The 24,716-nt window shown below is 42.7% G+C and overlaps 1 pseudogene; it reads right to left on the bottom strand.

The window, feature by feature from the left end:
- Positions 1-2,816: 2,816 nt before the first annotated feature.
- Positions 2,817-3,956, bottom strand: LOC125117994 (melanoma-associated antigen B16-like; annotated as a pseudogene).
- Between the last annotated feature and the right edge of the window lie 20,760 nt (positions 3,957-24,716).

Genomic DNA, 24,716 nt, shown 5'->3' with positions numbered 1-24,716 from the left:
TATTAAAATCCCATCTCTTGGGGATATAGCACTCCAACTAGCAGATTCTTTGCCATATCACTTAACAGATCGTTTGTAAATTAGTTTGAGAATGTAATGAAGATGCCTAGTGGTAACGACCAGATCTAAATTTTACTGTCAAAATGACCTTATGCATGGATTAGGATATTGCTATCAGAGGGGTGAAGAATGGGACTGCCAAAGAGTTGGAATACTCTAAGTCAGGGGAAAGGCAGGTGATTTGGGGCTCGTCCACTGGGACCAGGTGTAGACTGTACAGCAGGATGCAGTGAAGAGTTGGTCAGCAGGTTCATGTTCCAGTTTGGACAGGAGGGCACATTGGGGAAGATGCATGGGGAGGGTACTAATTATAATTAGCTAATTAGCTAATTAATTAGCACATGTAGGGGAAGAAAAATAATTTTCCCTTTACCTTTCTAGGTTCTTGGCTGAGACTCCCTGGTAATAAAAAGAAGACTAACAGGGGAAAACCAAACTTAATTACATACACATGTAGTTACAGGAGCCCCACAAAGATATGAGACCCAAAGAAGTGACTAGAGCAGGAAGCTTTGGTAACTTTTAGATAAAGGAAAAATAAATTTGTGGAGAAATAACAAGGCAGAGGAGTTTGGGCTAGGGGTAATAAATGGTGAAGGAGTAGCAAGGTGTGTTTATACAGCCTTCTTGGCCCTAAGTTCCCTATCTCTGCTGCTAAGGATGCCTTCTGCTCTCTTGCTTTCAGGGGGACAGAAGAGGGTCAGAGCATCCGTCTTGCACCAACAGTTTCTCAAATACCTTTAATTCAAAATAATCAATATTCCAAAGTGGCATATTCCAGAGTGACATATTCTGAATCTCTACACATAAAAGAGCTGACAAAATGCCAGCCCCTGGACATTCAGCACTCAAGGAACCCCAGGGTTAAGGGCAATAGCTTCCTAGATGGATGAAGCCCATAGACAACCCCCAAATTTTATTTATCACTTGTACCTTTCTTCTTTACAGGTCCTTTTTATCCCAAGAGGCATTATGGAGTAGTGAGAAATGACTCGAGACAAAAGATGGGTCCCAGGATGAACTTATGGAACAGGGTGAGCTCTAGAAAATTTCAGACCAGAAGACTAGCCTCTGCTCTGTCACATACCAGACCTGTGAATTCAGGCACTTTCCCAAGCTTTATGAATCTGAGACTCTTCATATGAGAAGTGAGTCTGACAAGCCCTGTTATATTGGGCTGTTGCAGAATACAACATATGTAAAGCACCTGGCACAATATTTGGCATACCACAGGTCTTTAATGAATGGCAGTTATTACTGTGATTATTTTGAACAGACTCTACTGCCCTCATGTACGTGATTTTTAAATATCCACTATGTCTCAGAGAATATAAAGTACTATAGCATATGGAGTATCAGATCAGCCAAAACATTGCTTAGCAAGTAATCCTGATTAAATGCATCCCCTCTGAAGTTGCATTAATAATAGGGAAGGAAATTTCTTTTCCAGCCAGACTCAACTTGAAATTCCTAGATGTACGACAAGCAACAATTCTTCTCCTCTTTAGCTTCTGTTCCATTCAAACCACTCCATTTTCATTCATTTCATGACTATCAAAAATATAAGCATTTTCTTAGACTATTCACACTTACACAGAAAATAATCTATTTTAAATATCCCTTAAATGGAGTAGTCTCTGGCTCTCCTAGCCCAGGACAACAAATGCCAACCCAATGGTTTCTGGGCATTTCACCTCGAGAAAGTATCACTGTTCTCTCTCAAAAACTCCTTGACAATATGCCTAAGATTTGGTTTGTGAGTTATGTTCAATGGCACGAGGACAATTACAGACAAACTTTCATTCCTGCCCCAGTGGAGATGTCTTTTTAAGTCATGAACCCAAAGTAACTAACTGCAAAGTTTTCCACTCCAATTTTTGAGTCTCAGCTCTGAGACATGCCATCTAAAGATCTGATCCTTGATTACCACCCGTCAGCTTCATCTTGCCAAATATCCAAATTTAACTTAGAATGAGCATAGAAGAATTTCATCTTTCCCAAATTCTAAATTTTTATGTCCCAGGGCATTTATGCTTGACAGCCCCCTATGGAACACCTGCAAACTCCTTTCACTTGCCTGTTAGATACTATTGATATCCCACCATTATTATTATTGGATTGTCAGTCCTGTAAGTAAAAATTATAAGAACAAGTTCCAGGTCTTATATATCCTATAATCTTCAGGACTAACATAGTGATTTCTAAAGAGCGAATGTTCAATGAAGGTTGTGGAATAAAAAAAGTGAGAATGGAATCTAATTTATTGAAATTTATTTCTTATACATTCATAAATGGTTAAGTAAACTTAAGCATATATCATTTAATTTTATAAACTAAAAATGAGGGCCATAGACTGAAAATCTTTAATATGTTCTCTATTTCTTGAACCCAACTATATTAAAGCTGATTTTTTTCACATTTCTAGTAAATGGCTATAGATATGCCATGTTATCTTATTCAAGATGACAAAAAAAAGATGGTTTCACAATTTGTTTTACAAAATTCGTACTATTAAAACTCATTAGAGGATTCAATATATGACCAATAGCGTGCATAAACCTGAATATTTTGAAGGCAATTTATATTAAAAGGAATATGTGAATAATACATCAAATAAAATTTCAAGTTACATATTATATAAAATAGGAAAACACAGGCATATATATTATCTTCCTTTCAGCCCTATTTCAGACCTTAATTCTAAAAACACTAACTGTCTCTTTCAACAATGCATGAAGAAACTATCCCTGACTCCCCTAGGTATGAGAGAAGCTCCTAGCCTTTGCACTAGAACTTGCACTGGCAACGGAAGGAGAGACAGCTCTGCCTGAAGTTCTGGCTTAGGCTCTCTCTTCTTCATCTTGCAAAGCCTCCTCATACTGAGATGGGAAAGAACTTGGGTCAATCCCATGAACCTTGGCCATAAACTCCAGGACCTTCATCTTGGTGGTTTCAGCATGGGCTCTGGGGCCCCACAGGAACTCAAACTGGGCAGGATCAGTGTTGGCCACCTGACGGTACTCCAGGTATTTTTCTTTCACAAAATCTTCAGTGATGAGCTTCCTGGGCTCCCCAAGGATGAAGTGCTTCCTTCCAGAATATACCCCAATCACACACAAAACTTCCCAGACTTCATCTTCAGTGGCACAGTTGCCCTTCATGAAGATCACACCAAGGATAAGTATGAGGATGCCAGTCTTGGGCATGCCCACTTCACCATGCAGCATCCCATCATAGGTGAGGCCCAATTTGATGAGGAGGTCATAGCGGTGGTTGGCGGGATCCACTTTCTGCAGATCAAGGCCAAAGATGATCTCCATGTGCTCAGAGGCTCTCATGAGGATCTCAGGGAAGTGGGCTTGGCAATTGTCGACAATCTTCAACATCTCTTCCTCGGTTATTGGCTCTTTCATCTGATACTTGAGCAGTAGGAAAATCATCAACATAACCACTTTATTATCTATATCATCTATGAGCACATTCTCGGTGTCTGGTGCAGCTTGTGAGGTGCCTGGACTATCCCCTTCTTGGCTCATGGATCCCTCATCCAATTCGGTGGATGAGGTTGCTGTGCTGGCAGATGAGCAGAAACTCTGGGGACCCTTAGGAATGCTGAGTATACCAGCATCAGGATCCTCCTTCAAATTGCCAAGCATTAGAGGATGAGACGAGAAATGGGTCTCCTCCAGAGCCTTGGATACCTGTGCAACCTCCAGACCATGGGTCTTACTGTGGGTCTGAGGGCACTGATCATATGAGTATTGTAGATTTTTTTTTTTCTGATCCCAAGGCATGATGACCCTTGTGGCAGTAGACAGCAGATAGGAAGGAGGGTAAATGTAATCACCACCTAAGAGAATGAAGCCACATGTGAGTGACTTAGCTAGTAAGGTCATTTGTGGAGGCTTTGGTAACAGCCACCACCAATGGACTTTTCCTGATAACAGTGGTATAAGTCTCACATGTCTCTGGACTCCCTAGTTGCTATGTCCCCCAAGAACATGAAAGAGAAAATCTCAATGTTCCTCAGGGTAGAGCCAGCCATGATAGGCTGAGAATTCTCAGGGGTCACAGTAGACAGGTATAGCAGACTCTGGAGATCCATTTCTATTCCTCACCACCCTGAGTTCACTGAGACAGCAGTGAGGAAATACCTCAGCCTGACGGCTCTGCCCAGGGCCTCACAGGGCTGACTACAGGGCTAAGCTGAGTTATGTCTGGCCCGTGTCTTCTGGGATATGTGGTTCTCTCAGCTTCCATTTAAAGTCTTTACTTTGACTACTACATAGGTCTCAGTCCCCACCTTCTGATACCAAATACTATTCCTGACAGAAAGAGGCCCATTCTTGCTGAGATGACAGAGAAAGAAGGAATGAGAAATCTCATCCATCCACCATAACTAGGCTTACACGTGGTTAGAGTAAGGGCTACATACTTCATGGCCCACCCTTTACGGGATGGAAAAGCCCCTCAAACCTCTTTCAGGGACCTTACTTTGATCTTAACAGGACTTAGGCCTTGTCATTTGCTCACCTAAGGTGCTATAGGGCCTGTATATCCAAATAGTTTGCTCACTGAAACCCCACGTGAGGGGAGCAATATTTCATCAGGTGCTCCTTGCCTGACACATCTGAACTGACAGAAGGAGCACACCTCAGTTAGGTTCCCTCTGTCCTAGCTTGGCTGATTCCCCAGGTCTTAATTCTGTAACTTAACCTAGCCTCCTGGAACCCCATGTACACTTTTCCTTTTGTTATTTTGACAACTCAGACAAACACACTCACTCTCTGAGCCCCAGAAAGGTCAAGGGAAATTGTGAGAATTCTAACCACTCCTGCCTGCCTCAGGCGTCTAAGGGCTAAAGATGAAGGCAGAGTGGAGCTCACAGAAATGCCACCTGCACTAGAATATGTGTCTCCATAGGCCTCACTCAAGGTCTACACCCGAGTTCCTGGCACTGGATGAGATTCTCTTCCGCTGATAATCTGTTGTTCACTCCTATTATTAAAGACACACCTCCCAGTGATCACTAAAGAGGAACTGAGGGTACTTTTTAACTGGATATCCCTGCCTACAGTCTCCTAGGACTAACATGTGTGGACATTGTGGGGCCACCTGTGTTCTGGGGTGGGTGGTGCCTTCAGTCATGACTATCATGTCCACTGACATCTACTGCCTGAGGCCTCACTCCAAGCAAGGCCCCATCTCTGTGAGACCCCAAAAATGGAAGTGAGAAGAACCTCATGACAAGACATGGAGAGCTGACAAGAGGGGTAGATGCTGTGTACACGTGTACACCCTCCGTCCTGGGGTCAGAGGATCACTAAGGATTCAGTCGGGGTCCTCATCAGGACCCCTGAAGGGCCTGAAGTGCCTTCCTTGGTGACATGACACCATCTGTCTCAGACTAAGCCCTCCCCTCCCTTAGACTCCAACGGCCAGGATCATCAGCAGCACTTCCGGCTTCCCTTGTCCAGGAGCCTCTCAGGGATGATCACCCAGCCGAGGCTCAGTGAGTCGCCACCGTTCTGGGGTGTGTGTGTGGGGGGGGGGGGTTCCCCTCAGGACTCACTTGGGGGCCTTTTCTTGAGGACCGGCAGGTCAGGGACTTTGAGCCCTGTACACAAAGGCCATCACCTCAGTCAGATCGCCAAAGAGGAGGTGGTAGGTCAGCCTCAACATTCCCAAGCCTCCCCCGGGTTGGGGTGGGGCTCTGAACAGGTGGGCGCCCTCCTTTCCTGGGCTCGAAGTCCCCTCAGGCCTCATCTAGAGTCTTACCTGACACGTGGTAGCACCTGAGACGCCTTCTGCTACTGAGATAATTCTGTGCCTCAGATCGAAGTCCTCACAGCCTCAGCTTTCTGAAGGCGGAAGTTAGGAGGCGTGACATCCGGTGACGTCACGGACGCCACAGATGTCACGGGACCACCAGCAGGGTCAGTGCTGTGCACCAATCTCTGCTTTAGAGTCGAGGTGGCTGCGGGTTCTGCTTGCAGTGTTCATGTTGGCTTGTGCCAGGCCCTGGATGCCTCCCTCTGTTAAGCTGAGGTCTTCACCCTCATGCCAAGGTCCTCCTGTTGTGGAGACCCCTGAAGCTGAACCCTGAAGCATCTGGAGGGAATTTCTCAGCCAGACAGTCCTACCCGAGACTTTAGGGTGAAAACCAGCCACTAGTCCATCTCTGTGTGACCTTCCTTTATTCTTTGGTGTTGCCCTTCCTCTGTCTTCATACAAAGCATTCTCTTTTTTTGGCTTCATAACTTAAGGCTTTCAGGGAAATGCTGCATCCCAGCAAAAGACTTGATGAGTTTATTTATTGCAATCCTTATAGTGCTTGCAGTGGGGTGTGTCCGAACCCTAATGGGAAATGAGGAAGTTGAAGCAGACAGACAGACAGGGGTGAGGACAGGGGGAGGGGCTGTCAGAGAAAACTCACAATCACCTATTCCCTCTCTTCACTAAGTATACTTAGCTTCTCATACAAATTCTGTTCTATAAAGTTTACTATCTTAAGGAGGAGCTGAGATGATGATTTTCAGTCCCTGATTTTTTTAGGTTATTGGATATTACATATCAGAAATCCTAAGCATATGATGAATATTATCTTTTTACTTTTCATACTTCTCATTTATTTTGTTACTCTTATTGTTCTGCCTATGTTTTCTCATGGACTACGGAATAGTGGAGTGGACTGGGCTCAAATACTATTTTTGGGGGTCTCCTCATACCTATTTTTTTGGTATCAAAGAAAACTTGCTTGCTAAATTTTAGAATTTCAGATTCTGTGTGGTTAGGAAAAGTTTACACATAACACGCTGATTAGTTTCTCTCTGATTATATGGTACAGCTGGTCTCTAAATCTGATCTAATCTAGCTGTTTTGGCCTATAGTTTCAGTTTATAATTGTCTATTACAATTATCTATTTCTGATGGCCCTCCTTTGCAATTTATATTTTGATTAAAAAAACATATCACTTGAGTATTCAAAATCAAAGGTCTGATATATAATAAATGACTTTTTCATAGACATTCTCAGACATAAAGTATGGTATACTAATCAGTACAAGGAACCCTGTTCACTAGACATTCAGCATAACAATCATCCACAGCTATAAACAGAAGCCTGATCAGATTAGTACCTTTTTGGTTAATATGTTTTTTTTCTTTAGCAAGATCACTCCAGAGGTGATGCTTTACATTTCTATCGGGAAACATCCAATGTCTCTTTATGTTCCTGTTTGGTGATCTTCACACTCTGATAATTATGATCATTTTCCATTTTCCACTATGGGCTATAGAATGAAAATTCTCTTGTCCCCTCCCTTCTTTTTATTACCTGAAATCTTCTACAGATGGAAATCTCTCCTTGTCTACCGTTAGTTTATCCTGAGGTACTGTTAGTACATGTTTCTAGTCTTCTCTTTTAAGACCTAAATATCTGTACCTATATTTTATCTAATATTTAATTACTATGACTTATTTACATTTTTCTTTTGTAATTGATAACACTTATAAAATTATCTGTCATATAGATCTCATGTAACAGAAGAAATAGCATAAAGGACCTTAATACATTCTATCAACTAGAGACCCAGCAGTACTTATCATTGAAGATGTCAATAAATCTGGAGGAGAAAGAATGAAAAGTTTAGGGACATATATCTGGTAACAGAAGGAACTGAGATGATATGAGTAAGTGAGCAAAAGAAATAGCACATCCTCTTCCCCAAGTTCTACATACGGTATTCCTTCTTAGGTATTCACTTTCAAAAAGTGGAAACTGGGACTGATACTGTATTAAAAGAATGCTGAGCCAATGATCTGTTCATTTTCCTCGCATTACATCATCTTCCATGCTGATGGGAGTTGCTGTGCACCTCCAAGAGTTATCACCTGGACTGTATTAATCCAGAGAAGAGTCATCAGGGAAAATCATGTCGATTATGGGATACTCTGAGAACCAAGAGGATATTAATGACTTGGATGTGGTGCCATGCCAGCGTGTTCAGATGTGATGGGAATAATGGACAAGCAGGTTTAATGAACCAAGAAAAAGGGAGTCTTCATCCAGAAGGGAAGTTGTCACCATGCTCCACAAAAGAGGGACTCCAAGAAATAGGTTCACACAGTCCTGAGCTGAGGAGGAACTTGAAGAGGATCAGTACCATGTTTGTCATCATGTCAATCATGGGTACTTACTAGTCCAGAGCAAGTCACGAAACCATCCCTGCTCCACGTACTTCATTCCAGCTGCCCTCATCTTTGATAGTCAAGGAACAACTCCTACTTACTCAAAAGTTATATGTACCTATTTCTGTTTGTCACAAGGTAACCAATATAGATTTGAAACATGAAATATAGGAATAAAGAGAGAAAAAAAGCAGGAGTTAATTTCTGGGAAAATATGGTAGATTCTTTTTCATGCTTTAGTTTTTTATTGCTATGTGGCAAATTACTGCAAACATACCAGTTAAAAAAAAAACACATGCAAATTTATTATCTTGTTTTTGTGTATCAGGAGTCAAGTATAGCTCAAATGCCTTCTCTGCTTAAGGTTGTTTCTTGGTTGAAATTATGACATTTACTGAGCTGTGTCTAGCATGAAGTCTTAACTGGAGAAAAAGCCACTGCCAAGCTCATTCAGTTTGGTGCCAGAATTCATTTCCTTTGCCTATAGAACTAAGAGCTTAATTTTTTCCTCCTAACTCTACAAATCAGTTTTTGTTTTTTCGTGGTTTTTTTGTTTTTTTTTTTTTTTTTTTTTTTTTTTTTGTCTTTTTAGGGCCACACCCATGGCATATGGAAATCCCCAGGCTAGGTGTCGAATTTGCTGACCTACGCCACAGCCACAGCAACGCCAGATCCAAGCCATGTCTGCAACGTACACCACAGCTCAAAGCAATGCCAGATCCTTAACCCACTGAGTGAGGCCAGGGATCCAACCTACAATCTCATGGTTCCTAGTCAGATTCGTTTCCACTGCGCCACTACGGGAACTCCTACAAATCAGTTTTAATGGTTTCTAAAGGTAACTTGTAGTTCCAAGGTGGGTGACACTTTCCATAAGTGTGTGTGTATATATATATTGGCTATGCCTGCATCATGTGGAAATTCCCAAGCCAAGAATCAAACCCATGGCACAGCAGTGATCCAAACTGCTTCAGTGAAAATATCTGATCCTTAGCCTGCTGAGCCACAAGGGAACTCCTCCCTAAGTATGTTTTTAACATAGCAAGTTACTTCTTCAATTCCACCAGGAGAATGAAAATAAGTTTTTTTGTTTGTTTGTCTTTTGTCCTTTTAGGGCCACACCAGTGGCACATGGAGGTTCCCAGGCTCAGGGTCTAATAGGAGCTGTTTCTGCCGGCCTACGCCACAGCCACAGCAATGCCAGATCCAAGCCACATCTGCGACCTACACCACAGCTCATGGCAACGCTGGATCCTTAACCCATCCTTAACCCACTCAGCGAGGCCAGGGATTGAACCCGCAGCCTCATGGTTCCTAGTCAGATTCATTTTCACTGCGCCACAACAGGAACTCCAAGAATAAGTCGTCTAAGAAGATAGAGCCGTATTGTCTGTAATCAAGTGAATAATGTCCCAGATTCTTTGACATCAAATTTAATGTAATCATAGGTGTTACATATCATCATTTTTGCCATAATCTATTAATTAGGACCAAGTCACAGGCCTTGCCCACATTCAAGAGTATTATACAGAGGCATGAACACTAACAGGATCATTGTGACTCCTTTACACTCTATCACAACTTATGCTCTGACCTCAAATATCCAAGTCTCTTCCTCATGCAAAATACATTTACCTTCTCCCAAGATCCCCTAAAGTCCGAATCGACCAAAGTAGCAATTCAAAATCTAAATATCATCATCTAAATAAGACTCATGTGCAAATAAGACTCTTAGCACATAGTTAAGCATACCAAATGGGGCACAAGACCTCTGTCTTCGTGGACCTGTGAAATAAATGGAACAAACTGTGTGGCCCTAAGACACCCAATATATAATACTGGGAAAAGCATAGGGCAATGACTGTAGACATTCTTATTTTATAATAAGGAAAAAGGAAGGTGTAAAAAAACATCCTCTGTCCCATAATACTGTGAAATCCTATTTGACAAATGTGAATTCCTTGAATAGATTTTAATGCATTTTAGGGGAGCAAAATTTGCCACCCCCAAATTTTTCTCTTTGGCATGAGGATTGATTTAGGTTCATTATTTTTTAAGAGACAGAAAACTCAGGAAGTGTTTCTTTTTGCCTCTCCCTTGGCTGCCTAAAGAATTCAAATAAAGGGTCTGTTCCCAGAATAGAGCCATCCCCAGAGATATCTGCAAAGACTGTGGCCTAAATGGGGTGGGCTAAAGCAAGCAGGGCCCAGAGATCAGAGTTTATGCTGTGCCCAAACGTCTCTGGTGGACCAGCAAACTTTTGCTTACCAAATATTTACTACTCCATCTCCATGTGAATTGCCTTCCTCTTCTTTGAAGCCACTAACTTCTACCTCCGGCATCTTTTTTATCTTTAACTTGGAGGTGGTATTTAAGGTGTAGGTTTCAGTCATATTGGGGTTTACTCAGTTCTCCTGTGTCTATTTCCAGTGATGTTATTTACATGTTATTATACTTTTGTTTGATTCTCTCCTGTTAATTTGTCTTATTCCAGCTTCATTCTTAGACCAGCCAGAGAACATAGAAGGCTAGATAGAAGACATTTTTTTCCCTCCCTAACAGCCTTCATATATTCCAAAGGCCACTCTCTGGGTTCTCCATTTCTCTTTTAGAGTCACCCTTCCTTTATTATGAAAAGTAGCATGTGTTATAACTGAATATGTAAAACAATAACTTTGCAAACTGTGATCAAATGCATTGAGACAAGGGCCTGAAACACCTACTTTACTTCTGCCACTTAATAGTTCCTCTCTAGTTTATTCAGGATTCAAGAGTAAATGCTAAGACCCATTTTGCACGGCAGGCTTTAGTCTCTCAACTGTGAGACACCATCTGAGGGCTCTATTCTCTGCCCAACACTTCAGCACATTGGGTTTGTCCACTCCAAAGCTAAATCTAAACTTCTTTCTCACAGAAGAGTTTGCTTGAAGGGCTTGCTGAAGCCTCTGTACAAAAGACCATACCTTCGGACATTTACAAATGACTGTTCTCACTTGAACTCATGCCTCATGTTAGGAAAAAAAACTTTCCTCTACCCTTGCAGGTTCTTCTGTCTAATCTAAGGATTAAATTAACATAAGACAGATTAATAAAAGAAAATCAAAGTTTAATAACTTTTATACACTGGATAGACCCAAGACAACAGAATAACTACCTTAAGTACCATCTTCAGCTAAGGACAAAAGGAGACATTGGGGGTAGTGGTTTAGGGATTCAAAGGGAAGGAAAGCAATTCACATGGAGATGGAAAAGCAAATGTTTAATAAACAGATGTTTGCTGGGCCCTGCAGAAACAATGGAACACAGAGGGTCTCTGGGCCCTACTGAGTCTTCCCCCTCCATCACATCTAGCCCACAGAGGTTTTTTTTGTTTTGTTTTGTTTTGTTTTTTGCTTTTTAGGTTAGCACGTGCGGCATGCGGAATTTTCCAGGCTAGGGCAGGCTAGGGGTCCAATAGGAACTACAGCAGCTGGCCTACACCACAGCCACAGCAATGCCAGATCTGAGCCGCGTCGGCGAGCTATACCACAGCTCACAGCAACACCCGATCCTTAACCCCGTGAGTGAGGCCAGGGATTGAACCTGCATCCTCATGGATACTAGTCAGATTCATTTCTCCTGCACCACAATGGGAACTCCCCAGCCCATAGTCTTGGTAGAGATCTCTGGCAATAGCTCTACTCCAGAAACAGGCCCTTTGTCTAAATTCTTTAGGCATCTATGAGAGTGATAAAAAGAAAGACTTTGGGAGTCTTCTGTTTCTTGAAAATAACCAACCTAAATTAATTCTGCCAGCAGGAAGCTTATAAAGCAGCCCTGATGAGGACCTTTCAGGGAGAGTCTGTATTCTAGAATGTGAGCTTACACCTTTTTATTCTTTGATCAAGGAATAAAGCTTTTCTTTGTTTCTGAACTGAACTCCATCTCCTCTATTGGAGTAACTAACACTGGTCCTCCTGATAAGGGAGGACCCTTATTGGGGCCGGATTCAAAAGGGTCAGTAACAAATTTTGGGATGGGCTGGACCATAGCCTTTTTGCCTACACCCATCCACTAGGTTCCAGACTCATCCCATCTCCAGCAGGAGGACAGGAGGATAGCAGAGGCTTTGGGAGGTTTGAGTGAGGATGAATGGGTGTGATCTTTGACTACATTCTGATTGGGTAAAAAGGAGGCAAGCTTTGGCTGAATTCAAAGCAACTCTGCCCAGCAAGCCGATACCCAGGTGTGCTGTGCACACAGTATGGTCCCCAGCTTAATGGGGACTGTGCCCCCCTTGAGGAGATCATACTGTGGCATCACTGGGAATCAGAGACAAAAACTCATGCATGTCTGCCCACTGCCTCTGGCTGGCCTTGCCGAGGTACCTACCAGACACTTGGGAAGAGTGGGGACCTGTGGACAAGAGGGAGCTATGGCAGCCTTGCCCACTGTCTCACCGGAAGTGCTGCCCTCTGCACTCCCGTCAGACACAGTAGTGGCTGCGACGCGGCTTTCTGCCCTCCATGCCAACCTCCAAGGGTCAACAGTAGCGTTCTCTGTAGTCACTTTCTGTGCGGTCAAGGAAAGTGGCCAGTCCTGGGAGCCCAGATGTGAGACCGGGAAAACACCCAGCTAATAAGGACCACTGGACAAAATGGAATGAGGACACTTGGTCAGAGTTCAGGAAGAGGCACCAGGATGCCCAAGCCTGAAAGGGTCCCAAGGTCAGCACACGACCAGGGACTTGACCTCTTCTGGTCAGCGCTAGTTTCTCTGAAGTGGGCTGGGGAGCGCTGTGAGCTGCTCACCAGACCAGGCACCCCATTATCAGGAAGCCCTGTGAGCTGCTGGCAAGAACAGGCAACGCCCAAGGCCTGACCTCTCCTCCCTCTTCTGCTTGGGAGGTGAACCTTCAGTGATTCGTGACAGAAGTTCCATGGGCTCTCCTCCCAGTATCAGCACAGAATACCAGCTGCCCCAGTGATCTGGTAAGTGCCTGTGGGAATCCCTTGTGCTTTTACCCTCATCCAGCGTGAAGTCCCACAAACCCTTCCTCTTGGGCCAAAAGGCGGAAAGAGAAGAGCCCGGCCTCACACAGCTGAGCCACTCCCCAGGGGACCAAGTTGATCAGGAACTAAGTGGCTAAGCTGCTCTGGCCTGGAGGTGTCCTGTCCAATCCCTGTGGGACATTCTGACTGAGGAGGGACTATCACATGCGCAGGCCACTACACATTCAAGGGGGACGCCCAGTTACATCAGAGTCCATGCTATTTGGATGCCTCCTATTTTGGTCATTTTTGTGGAATCCATCAACAATTTGGGGCTGGTTCTGAATTTCCTGAACTGGACATCTTATTTGGGTCAAATCTTGCAGAATTTCTCTGCCAACAAATCACTCCAACTGCCTCCTCAGTATTTGGAAAGAAACACAAAATAGAACATCTAAGGTGTGGGGAAACACACGTCCAGCATACCTAAGGACAGCCCATCAGGTTGCATCCTGCAGAACTGGAATTGTTTTGTATATCACTTCCTGACCCCAAAACAGTTAATCTTCCTATGTAATACAGCCCTGGTCCAATACCAGGTGAGAGCTGGGGAAAGACCCATCAGTGGCTCTCTAAATTACAACACCATTTTAGAATTGGACCTAGTATGTCCGAGACAAAAGAATTGGGATGAAATCCCCACTGTCCAGTTTATGGCCTTAAAGCAGAACAAGTGCCTTCAAAAGAGATGTGGATTCTCCCCCACTGAGGTAATACCAGTCCTTGATCCTCCCCCTGAGGACCTCCTTGATCTCCTCCCTAACCCTCCTTCTACTGCTCCCTCCCTATCCCCTTCCTTCATATATCCAAATATGGGCCACAGGACTGAGGGTCCCCTTCATACCAGCCCTGCCCCCTAGAACCAGTGCAGCAAGTGCACAAAGTGAGGCAATTACCAGCAGAGTCCAAGAACCCTCCAGGGAAAGTCCTCACTTTCAGGCACGTCCTCAAGGGAGAAGGAGGACTCATCCAAGTATATGTCCCATTTATTACTTTTTGCTTTTTTCTTATTGAAGTATAGTAGATTTACAATGTGTCAGGTATACAGTAAAGTGAATGAGTTGTACATGTATATATTCTTTTTGAGATTCTTTTTCATTATAAGTTATTACAAGATATTGAGTATAGTTCCTTGTGCTCTACAATGGATCACTTTTTTATCTATTTTATATGTTGTATCTATTAAACCCAAATTTCCATTTTATCCCTCCTCTCTGCCTTTCCCCTTTGATAACCACAAGTTTGTTTTCTATGTTTGTAAGTCTGTTTTGTAAAAAAGTTCATTTCTATCATTTTTTAAAAATTTTATATGATTTTTTTTTCTGACTTACTTCACTCAGTATGATAATCTCTAGGTCCATCCATGTTGCTGCAAATAGCACTGTTTCATTATTTGTTATGGCTGAGTAATATTCCATTGTCTATGTGTAATTAACCTATGTATAAATGTCAACGTACACATCAACATATGTATAATGTATATCATCTATATTAACATATGTATATATGTTAATTTCCTTCAGTTTCTTAGTGCATACAGCACTTAAAAATACCTGAGAAGAAAGTTTTTATCTAGACAGGACACAGTGTTTTCATTTATCTAACAAGGCTGAAGAACCCAAAGGTCTACAATTTCTGGAGGGACAAGGCAAAGAGAAAAGAAAAATGTTTTAATTTTACCTAGAGATGTAAATTACCAAATAGTTGTAATTTATTAAGTGACTTGAAGGGAAGAGTGTTCTATATATCTGAAAAATAAAGATTAAAAGCCAGTAATATGTCAGACCAAAAGTCATAAAAATTATAATCATACTTAGCAATTTTTTTAATCCCATATAATTAATTTTTGTTTTGTTAGAATCCAGTTTTTCCATTAGTTCTTTTGACCTTGCCTGATGATTGAGGATGATAGTGACAGTGATAATTTTGAGAAGTTTGTGAAATATTTAAGGCTTGTATGATTTGTCCAGTGAAACAAGTGCCTTGATTGTTGGAGATTATAGAAAGCGTACCTCAAATGGAAAACACATTTTTTAATCTTTTTCTTTTTCATTGTGAGGGCATCAGCCCTATAGCTAAGGAAAGCTTTAACCCATCAAATAAAATCTATGTTTGCCAGGGGACTGGGAAAAGCCAAGCAGCCATCTTGGATTTCACATAGCCCTGACTCTTCGATTCACAGCTATTGTTTACCCATCTTAAATTCCCTAATTTAGGAGTAGACTACTGTCATGTTATAAAGACATCAGGATGGCAAAAGTCTGACAATGAAAGCTGCAAAAATTTTAAAACGCTTGGTCAAATAGAATCATAGATCATTGTGAAATAACACTTATTCACTTAACCAAAGTAATAAAAGATCTTATAAGCAAACCGAAATCACTGAAACGCAATAAATTCACACAATCTATTAAACAAAGGCAGCATTTTAAGGAAACCTTGTTTTCTTAACAGAGACCAAATCCAATTCTTACTTCAGCCCATTCCCAACAAAATCCTTGTACCTAACCAATTATCTCTTCTCTTTTCCACAAAACTTCTACAACTTTTGTAGCCATATTAGTCTGTCCTTTATTTTTCCATCCAAAACAATCCAGCTGTGAGACAGATTTACTTTTTTTTCTTAAAAAAAATCAATGCCATTCTCCATACCTTTTATCTAAAACATGCATCCTACTTTCCTTAGCAACCATGGACTGTCTTTTACACCAGCATTCTGCAGACTGGCACCAAACATATTTATCCATAGTCACAAATACCTTTAGTTTCTCTGTTTATTCACTGATGTCCAGTATCTTTTTATTGGATTATAATTGAAAGTGATCCAATTCTAGAGAATGTACCTCAAAGAGTGTCATTTAGGAAAGAAATTTAAGTTTCCTATAGCAAGCATGTGTACACACAAGAATGCAAAGAACAAAATCTGATTCCTGCAGGAGAAAAACAAAAGGGTGAAGTTCAACATTTCTTCTAACAACAACCAGTATGTAAAAGGAAAGATATAGAATCATAACTGCGCTTGTCATGGCAATTTACCTGGCAAATGCAAAACGAAAAATAAGAGTTGGAATAAGTTAAATTTACTTGAGTTTAAAGCCTCTTTCTACTTTTTTTTTTTTTTCCTTCTTAGCTAATTAACCCAAGGCCAAAGTCTCCGGTTAAGCGTACTTTGTTTACATTTCAAGGACCTGCTAAGAGTTATTGGTTGGAGTAAGTGAAGCTCAGTCCCCGCCCCCCCCCCCCCAGAGTTGGGGGAAGTTAGAAGGGGATTATTTAGAGTGTTAGGAGAGTTTTTGACTCCTCAGGTATTTGATAATAGGAGCCACAGAGAGCGACTGACTGATAAAGGGCCAAAAAGGCCTGAACATAGGGAGCCTCAGTTTGCTTTCCCATCTTGTGGCAAAAAAGATCCAATAGTAAGATAGTGGACCTGTTTTTAGGTCATCTTTTTATCCCCCAAATTATATAAAGGCCAGGCAGTGTTAAGAATACGTTTGAAGTTTTTTTCTTTTTCAGCCCATCTATCTTAAAAAAATGTCCAGTCCTTAAGGATACATTCCAGAGGTGTTTCTTTTGGTTTAGAAGGAGAGCCTCCTATGTTGAGTAACCTGCAAAGGAGAATAAATATTCCTCCTAGAAATGATGTTCCAGCATCCCAGAAGCATTACCTAGAAGGCCCATGAAGGGTAATTAGGGCAATCCCTGAATTTCCTTCCAGATTCTGGTTGCAGATGAGATTTGGAGTGTCCTCTATTCTCCCATTAGAACTTGACCAGATGTCTCTGGTTGCCCTTGTCCTTGATGCCTTGTGTGAGGTGCCCTCCCTTTCTGCCTGAGGAGGGCATTTGGGCCAATGCAGAGCCACTGCCATGATGTTCTTGTGGGGGGATCTGCTGTCTATAATAATAGTGCATAGGTTGCCAAGGCAAGGAGAGAAAGGGGAACTCCTGGAGGAAGTGGAGTTGGCTACAAAAGAAAATGCCACAGGGGTCAGGACCTAAGGACTAGGAAGGGGGAGTAATCCCATAGGGGATTTGGGGCATAAAGTCAGAGAGTAAATAGCAGAAGAACCAAATCTGTAACTCTGTTTGCCAGATAAGGTAAAGTTGAAAGGGACGTAAGGATATTATCCGACACTGAAAACAATGAATTTGGTAGTGGCAAGACAGCAGTTAAGTCTAGAAAGTCTATTCCCAAGGGGTAACTAAATTATTAGATCAGAAAGCAAACTTGCTAAGCAGGTGAACTAGGAGAAAAAGTTGCAGAGGACTGGTGCACGCTGGAGGGATGGAGTGCAGCAGTGGGGACTGCTCTAGGAAAAAGACTCTGTTCTAAGGCAGTGAGGGTGGGGAGTGGTACATGTGGGCCATTACCAAGTGGGAAGTTGTAAGAAGAGCCCGTGGGGTCCTGGGGTGTTAACTTTGTCCCCACAAAACAGTGTGGCGTGTAGAAAATTGTAATTTCCTGGAGGCTGCATGCACTAAGCTGATTCCCAGCTGGATCCAAGCTATGCTGAAGAAGGCACTTGGGCACACGGCAAGCTGGGGGTTGTAGTTTAGGCAGAGAACAAGTGCCCTCAAGTTCATCTGATAGCAGGGAAAAGAAGGAGAAAGAAGACCTCCTGGGCCTCTTCATGGTTGGAAATCATGTTTCCACCAGGTCCCAAGGACAGCGTCAGCTGCCACCCGAGTGTTATCTGAATCTGCACAGCCTGGGGAATAACCCCAGCTTAAACTTTAAGAAGAGCCATAAAACAGTGACTAGACTGAGATTATGCCCTATGGGTCTTAGGAAGCAAAGCAGAGACTGAGAGCAAGGAGTACTCAAGACAGCAGGAGAAAGAATCAGAGAAAAGCCAGGAGGAGGTCTCAAGTCACAGGCAGCTGGGCGAGACCTGCAGTTTACCTTGAAATTCCTGGGTTTTCAGCAATCTACCTTAAAATTCTCCAGTTTTGGCACCAAATGATCTTGGAAAGACAGCAGTGAGTAATGGCTTGGAGCAAGATCTTAATTTTCTGCTCAGGAACTGAACCTGGGCAGCCTGAATGAAAACCAGGAGTCCTAGCCACTAGATTACCAAGAGGCTAAAAGCAGAATTGCCCTGATTCTTGCCACCTGTTTAAAGCAAGAATGTTTCAAGGAGGCAAACACTGTGAAAACAGATATAAAGTTTATTGTAAGTCACAGTACATGTGGGAAAGCACACAGAGAAGTTTATTTAGTCAGAAGCAAATCAATAATACCCACAGTAAAGAGGAGGGCGGGTGTGGGCATCCCCCTGAGTGAGGAGTATGCCAGAGAGCTGACTGAAATCACCTATACAGGACACTTCTTCCTGGTCTTTGTTTACCTTTATCCAATTATACTGCTATAATTCTCACACCTGTATGGACACAGGACCCTCCCCAATATGCCTGCGCATCTTTTGGCAAAGATGGATTCCAGAGCAAAGGATCCTGGGACGGTATCAGGACTTCTTATGGACTGGTGCCCCCTCCCTTGTCTGACCTCTAGAAGTCTTACTGCACATGTGTAATTGGGGAGGTCTCCCTGACCCCAGGAGTGACTGAAGTGGTCAACTTATCTCTCTACTCCAGCTGAGCTCAGCTCCTTCAAGTAACTTTTTCCTTGAAGTGTCAAAGAGAAACAGTGTCCAATTTACTTGGCCTTACAAATCCCAGCTGTTCTCAGCACTGAGGCCCATCTACCTCCTACCTCAATAAGAGTTATATAATTATGGGGATATCAGGGAAGGCTCAAGAAGGACATTCACAGAGAAATTAAAATGTAAATTGGATGCACTCATGCTTACCCATTCCTTCCTGTATGTCCCTCAACACCCTATACCTCTGCTAGAAAAAATATCTTACATAAATTGAGGGCTACTATCCTCCTAATGGAAGACAAATTGGAGACTGTGGTCCCCTTAGACAAAGAGTACATGATGATAATGGTAATGGCTGAGGACAAACCTCCCTGGACAGAGAAAGTTGAACTCCCTAAATGTAAATCCTGAGGTTTTGGCCCCAGAGACAGGTGAAATGAGCTGTAGGAGCCAGTCCCATGATAGTTCTTTTAAAATCCAGACATACATGGCCTAATAGGAAACAGCACCTTCTCTGTCAAGAGGACTTATCAGGCACTGTCCTTGTGATACAGGCCGAATTGACCAGAGTCTTACTAGACATGCCAGTCAGCCTCTAATACCCTCATTCTCTCCATAAAGGAACCCAATGGGGAATACAGGATGGTACAGAACAGCAGGGCAGCCAATAAAGCAACTGAGAATTATACAAATGGTAGTCCCTAAACCCTACTGGCCACTTACTATCCACCGGGACCTGATACTCTGTCTTACATTTAAAAGATGCTTTCTGTATTCCATTAGTCCCAGAGTCACAATAATTTTTTCCTTCTGAGTGGCAGGACCCAAACACACAACAAAAACAACATTGCTGAACAGTCCTGCCCCAAGGGTTCAAAAATTCCCCACCGTCTTTGGGGCAAACTTACCTGAACACCTAAAAAAACCTACTTCTGGAGGATAGAACCCTCCACAATCTTCTGATCATCAGCCCTACTAAGGAGGCCTCTGACAAAAATACTGTAACCACCCTGAACCACATAGCCGATAAAGGTATCCAAGAAAAAGCCTCAAATAACACAAACTGGGGTGAACCACCTAGCCTTCTTTCTCACAGATGGTCAGATGAGCCTACCCCAGGAAAGGTAGGAAGCCATTTGCCACCTCACCCCCTCCTAAAAACAGAAAACAGCTTAGGGGCTTCCTGGAGATGGCTGAATGCCCTCCCTCCACCTCCCCCCACCCCCCATCTAGATCTCTAATTGTGGCCTAATAGGCCTCTATATGAAGACTTGAAAGGAAGATGATACTTTTGAATAGAATTCAGAATAAAAAGGGGCCTTTCAAGAATTGAAAAAGCAGTTACTTCAGGTCCCTGTCCTGGCCTTCCATATTTAGCGAAACTCCTTGATCTTTTCATTCATGAGAAGACAGTAATTGCCCTTGGGATTAGGTTAAAAAAATGGGACCCCTTAATTAGGTGGTAGCTTATTTCTCTAAACATTTCGATCAAACCACTAAGGGGTAGCCTCCTTGCCTACAGCAATAGCAGCTACAACTCTGCTAAAGGAAGCTGAAAAGTTAACATTTGGTCAGCCAATCACTATATAGACCCATACCAGGTTCAGGTTTTATTTATTAAGTTCTAAGGGAACAGAATGGCTATCCCCCAAAAGGCCAATTCAAGTTCAGGCTATGGTTTTAGACAACCCAGTGGCTATCATAAAAATCTGTCACATGCTAAATCCTGCCACCTTGCTACCCACAGAAATGGGGGTCCTGGAGCATGACTGTATAGAAACGACAAACACGATCTATTCCAGTCTCCCTGACCTAGGAAGTGAGCCTCTCCCAAATATTTAAGAGGAATGTTTCATAGAAGGGAGCAGTTTTATGAGAGAAGGAAAAAGCCTGGTCTGGCGGGATACGCAGTGACTCCCAGACTCAAGTCATAGGGCATGAAGCCTACCCCAAGAGACTTCTGCCCAAAAGATGGAGCTGATAGCCCTCACCTGATCCTTTTAGAGCTCACAAGGAAATCAAGTACAAGCCTGTGTCCTTATATTTTGAAGTAAAAGACCTTTCCTTTAGCCTCTGAGGCCTCCCCTCAGTTTCAAAAGGTTGATTCAAGTGTTGATGATTAGGAAATATTGTTACAGTGAAAAACTAGTTAAAGCGGTTCCCCTTATGCTATGCCATGTTTGCACTCACTCACTCTAACCTGCTTCCCACACAGGATTATTCCCTTGCTTGATTACCTTTCACAGCTGATTTCTTTTGTTTACAATCCCATCTCACACCTGGTAGTTTTTCTCCCTTGAAACACTCCCTAACATTCCCTTTCCTTTGATGAGCAATCTTCATTCAGAGAGAAGGTCAGGGTGCAATAACCTCAAAGAGTGCCAGAAACTGTCACTGGACCACCTGACCCCAGCCTTGACGACTTCGAAATGATCTATGGAGGGAGAAGAATGCAGGAACCCCAGTCCTTATCAACAGCCCTGTGTTTCAAGCTAAAGCTATAAGATCCCTTGCTATTGCCTCTCAGGGGACGACAGTTTTGAGGGAATTAACCTGCTGTGGACTCCTTTTCCTGACAAAGCAATAAAACTGCTCTTTCAGCTTCACCCAAAACTCTGTCTCTGAGACTTAACTGGTGCTGGTATAGAGAAGCTGGGTTTCAGCTATAGGGACAGGAAAGATAAAAGTTTACCCAGATTCCCAGTATGCATATGCCTTCCTACAGGTACAGGGGCTATTTGAAAGGAAAGCCATATGCTCGCTGCAGAGAATAAACAGGTCAAACATGGCTTAAGCATATTGAAGCTCTGAAAAGTAGTACAGATTCAAAAAAAGGTGGGAGTGACTCATTGATGCAGTCGCTAAAGGGGAATGCAGAGGTAATAAAGAGAAACAGGCAGGTGAAATACCAAAAGGGCAGCCCTAGAACCAATAACTTTGCAACTACTCCTTATAACTCAAAGGCCAGATCCATCCAATTATTTCCCAATCTACACAAAGGAAGAAATAGACAAAGCCTCCAAACAGGGCTTCAATATAGATCTGGGAGGCCACAGGTGGCTAGTTAATGAACATAGGCAATACCTCCTTCTCTAGACTGGAGCTTGTTAAGACATCAGGGAGGCTTATCAAGGAATGCACTATGGGAGGAAGCCCTATATAACTGGTTAGTTGAGGTCACAGTATCTCCTGGCATGACATGTATAATCAGTTGGATAGTTGATACATGCCCTATCTGCACAATGAACCACCCCAACATTTGACCTCTCAGAGGTCCTCATATAAGGCCCATTCAGACCAGAGGGATGCATCTAGAGAAGACTGGCGTATTCAGTGTCAGGACAAGAGTACCAGACTGGTTCTGGTAGATACATTTTCTAGGTGGATAGAAGCATTCCTTGCTAGAACTGAAACAACAGCTGAAGTGACTAAAGCATTACTAAAAGAAATAACCCCCAGGTTTGGGATGCCAGTATCCCTACAAAGCAACAATGATCCAGAATGTGACTCAAGTGATGAAAGGGATAACAATTACCCTAGGCATTAAATGGACCTTGCACTCAGGCTGGAAACTTCAATCATCAGGGAAATTAGAGATACAAGTCAACAGCACCCCGAGTCCCAGACTCCAGAGAGACAACGTGGGGCAATGACCCTCAATACCACTCATGTGAACCTCTCTGTGACCTGAAGTTTCTCTTCTGAAAAACAACCAAAATGTGACCAGGGATATTGAGGCCACAGCAGCGAGCCTTGCCATCAGGGCACACTTTTGCCTATAGGCAAAAGACTTACTTTATATTCATTTTTAGGAAAAAGTCGACACATGAGCATTATTCTCTTGCTAATAATTGAGCCATGTATAAGAAATTGTTTGCTGTCCTTAGTCTCCAGAAGTTCAGACAAATGGTGGTCACTTAGGGATGTGGATTTGTCACCATTAGGCCTGGTGACAAACTCTGCTCCTCTACCTGTGGTTTTGACGCTGGCGCCCAAACTCAGCAGGAAGTCGACACAAGACAGACCTATGCCCCTCCGTGCCCCTCAGCCCCCCTGGAGAATGAGGAGCAGGACGAAAGGCAGAGGAAGGATTTGGCACCAGCAAAGCTCCTTAACAATTCCCAGGAAAAAGAATCTGGGTAATAAAATAAAGTCTAACCTTTTTTTTTTTTTTTTTTGCCTTGGTGCTTCATCCACTTTCGCTTGCTCATAGGGTGCCGCGTGCAGAGCTCCCAGTCTGCAGGGACTTGTGCAGACACTTCGAGTCAAGATGGCGGCTGGCTTTATACAGAAACATATTCACTGCACCTGGAGCGTGAGCAACACGCCTGCGCCAGCCCCTGAGAACTCCACCCCCTCCCTGCTGATGAGATCTCTGTAAAGCAGCCTCCCCCAAGGCCTGGTCTGTCAGGGAGAGGTGAGTTCTCTAGAGCCACGATCAGTACCTCTCCATTCTTTGATCAAAGCATAAAGCTTTCCTTTGCTTCTGAACAGAACTTCTTCTCATTTTATTGGCTCAAATGATACCCTTGCTGGGGCTCCACTTGAAAGGGTCAGTAACATCTCTGGATAACCAATTGGAAGTTCCTAAAAAATTTAACTCAGGAGTTCCCATCGTGGCTTAGTGGTTAATGAACCTGACTACAAACCATGAGGTTGTGGGTTCAATCCCTGGCCTCGCTCAGTGGGTTAAGGATCCAGTGTTGCTGCGAGCTGTGGTGTAGGTTGCAGATGCGGCTCGGATCTCGCGTTGCTGTAGTTGTGGTTGGGGGCTACAGCTCCAATAGACCCCTAGCCTGGAACCTCCATATGCCGTGGGTGCAGCCCTAGAAAAGACAAACAGACCAAAAAAAAAAAAAAAAAAGTTAACTTGCACTTATGTTGAACAGGCCCCCGTGATGTATTTTAATACGGAAACGAAAACTTACTCTCATGCACACACAAAAACGCATCCAAATATTTGTAGAAGCTTTATTTGTAATAGCCAAAAATTTGAAGCAAACTAAATATCTTTCAATGAGGAATAAAACATTGTGATCCATACCATAGAATACTACATCACAATAAGAAGAGACAAAAGTACATGTTACAACTGGAATCAATTTCAAGAAATAATGCTCTAATAATCTCAACTTTACTTAGGACTCATGAAACTTCTGATTCTAGTGAAGACGTTTCTTGGACCAGACTTATCCTTTTACCTGAAACAATTTTAAAAAAACAGATAAAGTATGATAATAATATTCTATATATTGGACTTTAGACCATAAAAGATAGTGATGACCACTGAGAGAGGAAAGAAAGGGTATGAACTTATAATTTCCCCAGCTTACTGCCTGGACCCAAGCAGAGCATGGAGACTCTCTGTGTTGATGAGATGAAGCTGAGGGTCTGGGGCAGATCGAGCAGTTAAGAGTTCCTAAGAGAAAGTAGTGAAGAGGGGAGAGCTGCCCAGAGAAAGAACTGTGGAGCCCACACAGGGCTGACGGTATTTCCCGTTAAAGTGATAAACCATATCATTCATGGGGCCTCAATGAGAGTACTCAGGAGAGATTTATCTCAGTAGTGAGGTGAAGGAAGCCATGCTATGTGCTGCTCTGATCCCAACTAGTAAAGATTTAAAACAAGAAAAGAAACGATTATTTTGTTTCCAAGTAACTTAATAGAATTACAGAAGAGAGATTAAGAATATTGTTGCACTGAAATTAAAAGGTATGTTTTTGTTCTGCACAAGTGTCAACAAGGTAAAATCATAACTTCACAATGTCTGATATCCAATATAATATTATCAGGCATGCAAAGAAACAGGACTATATGACCAATAACTAGGA

The sequence above is a fragment of the Phacochoerus africanus genome, chromosome X, assembly GCF_016906955.1.
Source record: "Phacochoerus africanus isolate WHEZ1 chromosome X, ROS_Pafr_v1, whole genome shotgun sequence".
Lineage (NCBI taxonomy): Eukaryota > Metazoa > Chordata > Mammalia > Artiodactyla > Suidae > Phacochoerus > Phacochoerus africanus.
This window is presented reverse-complemented; position numbering and strand designations above follow the sequence as displayed.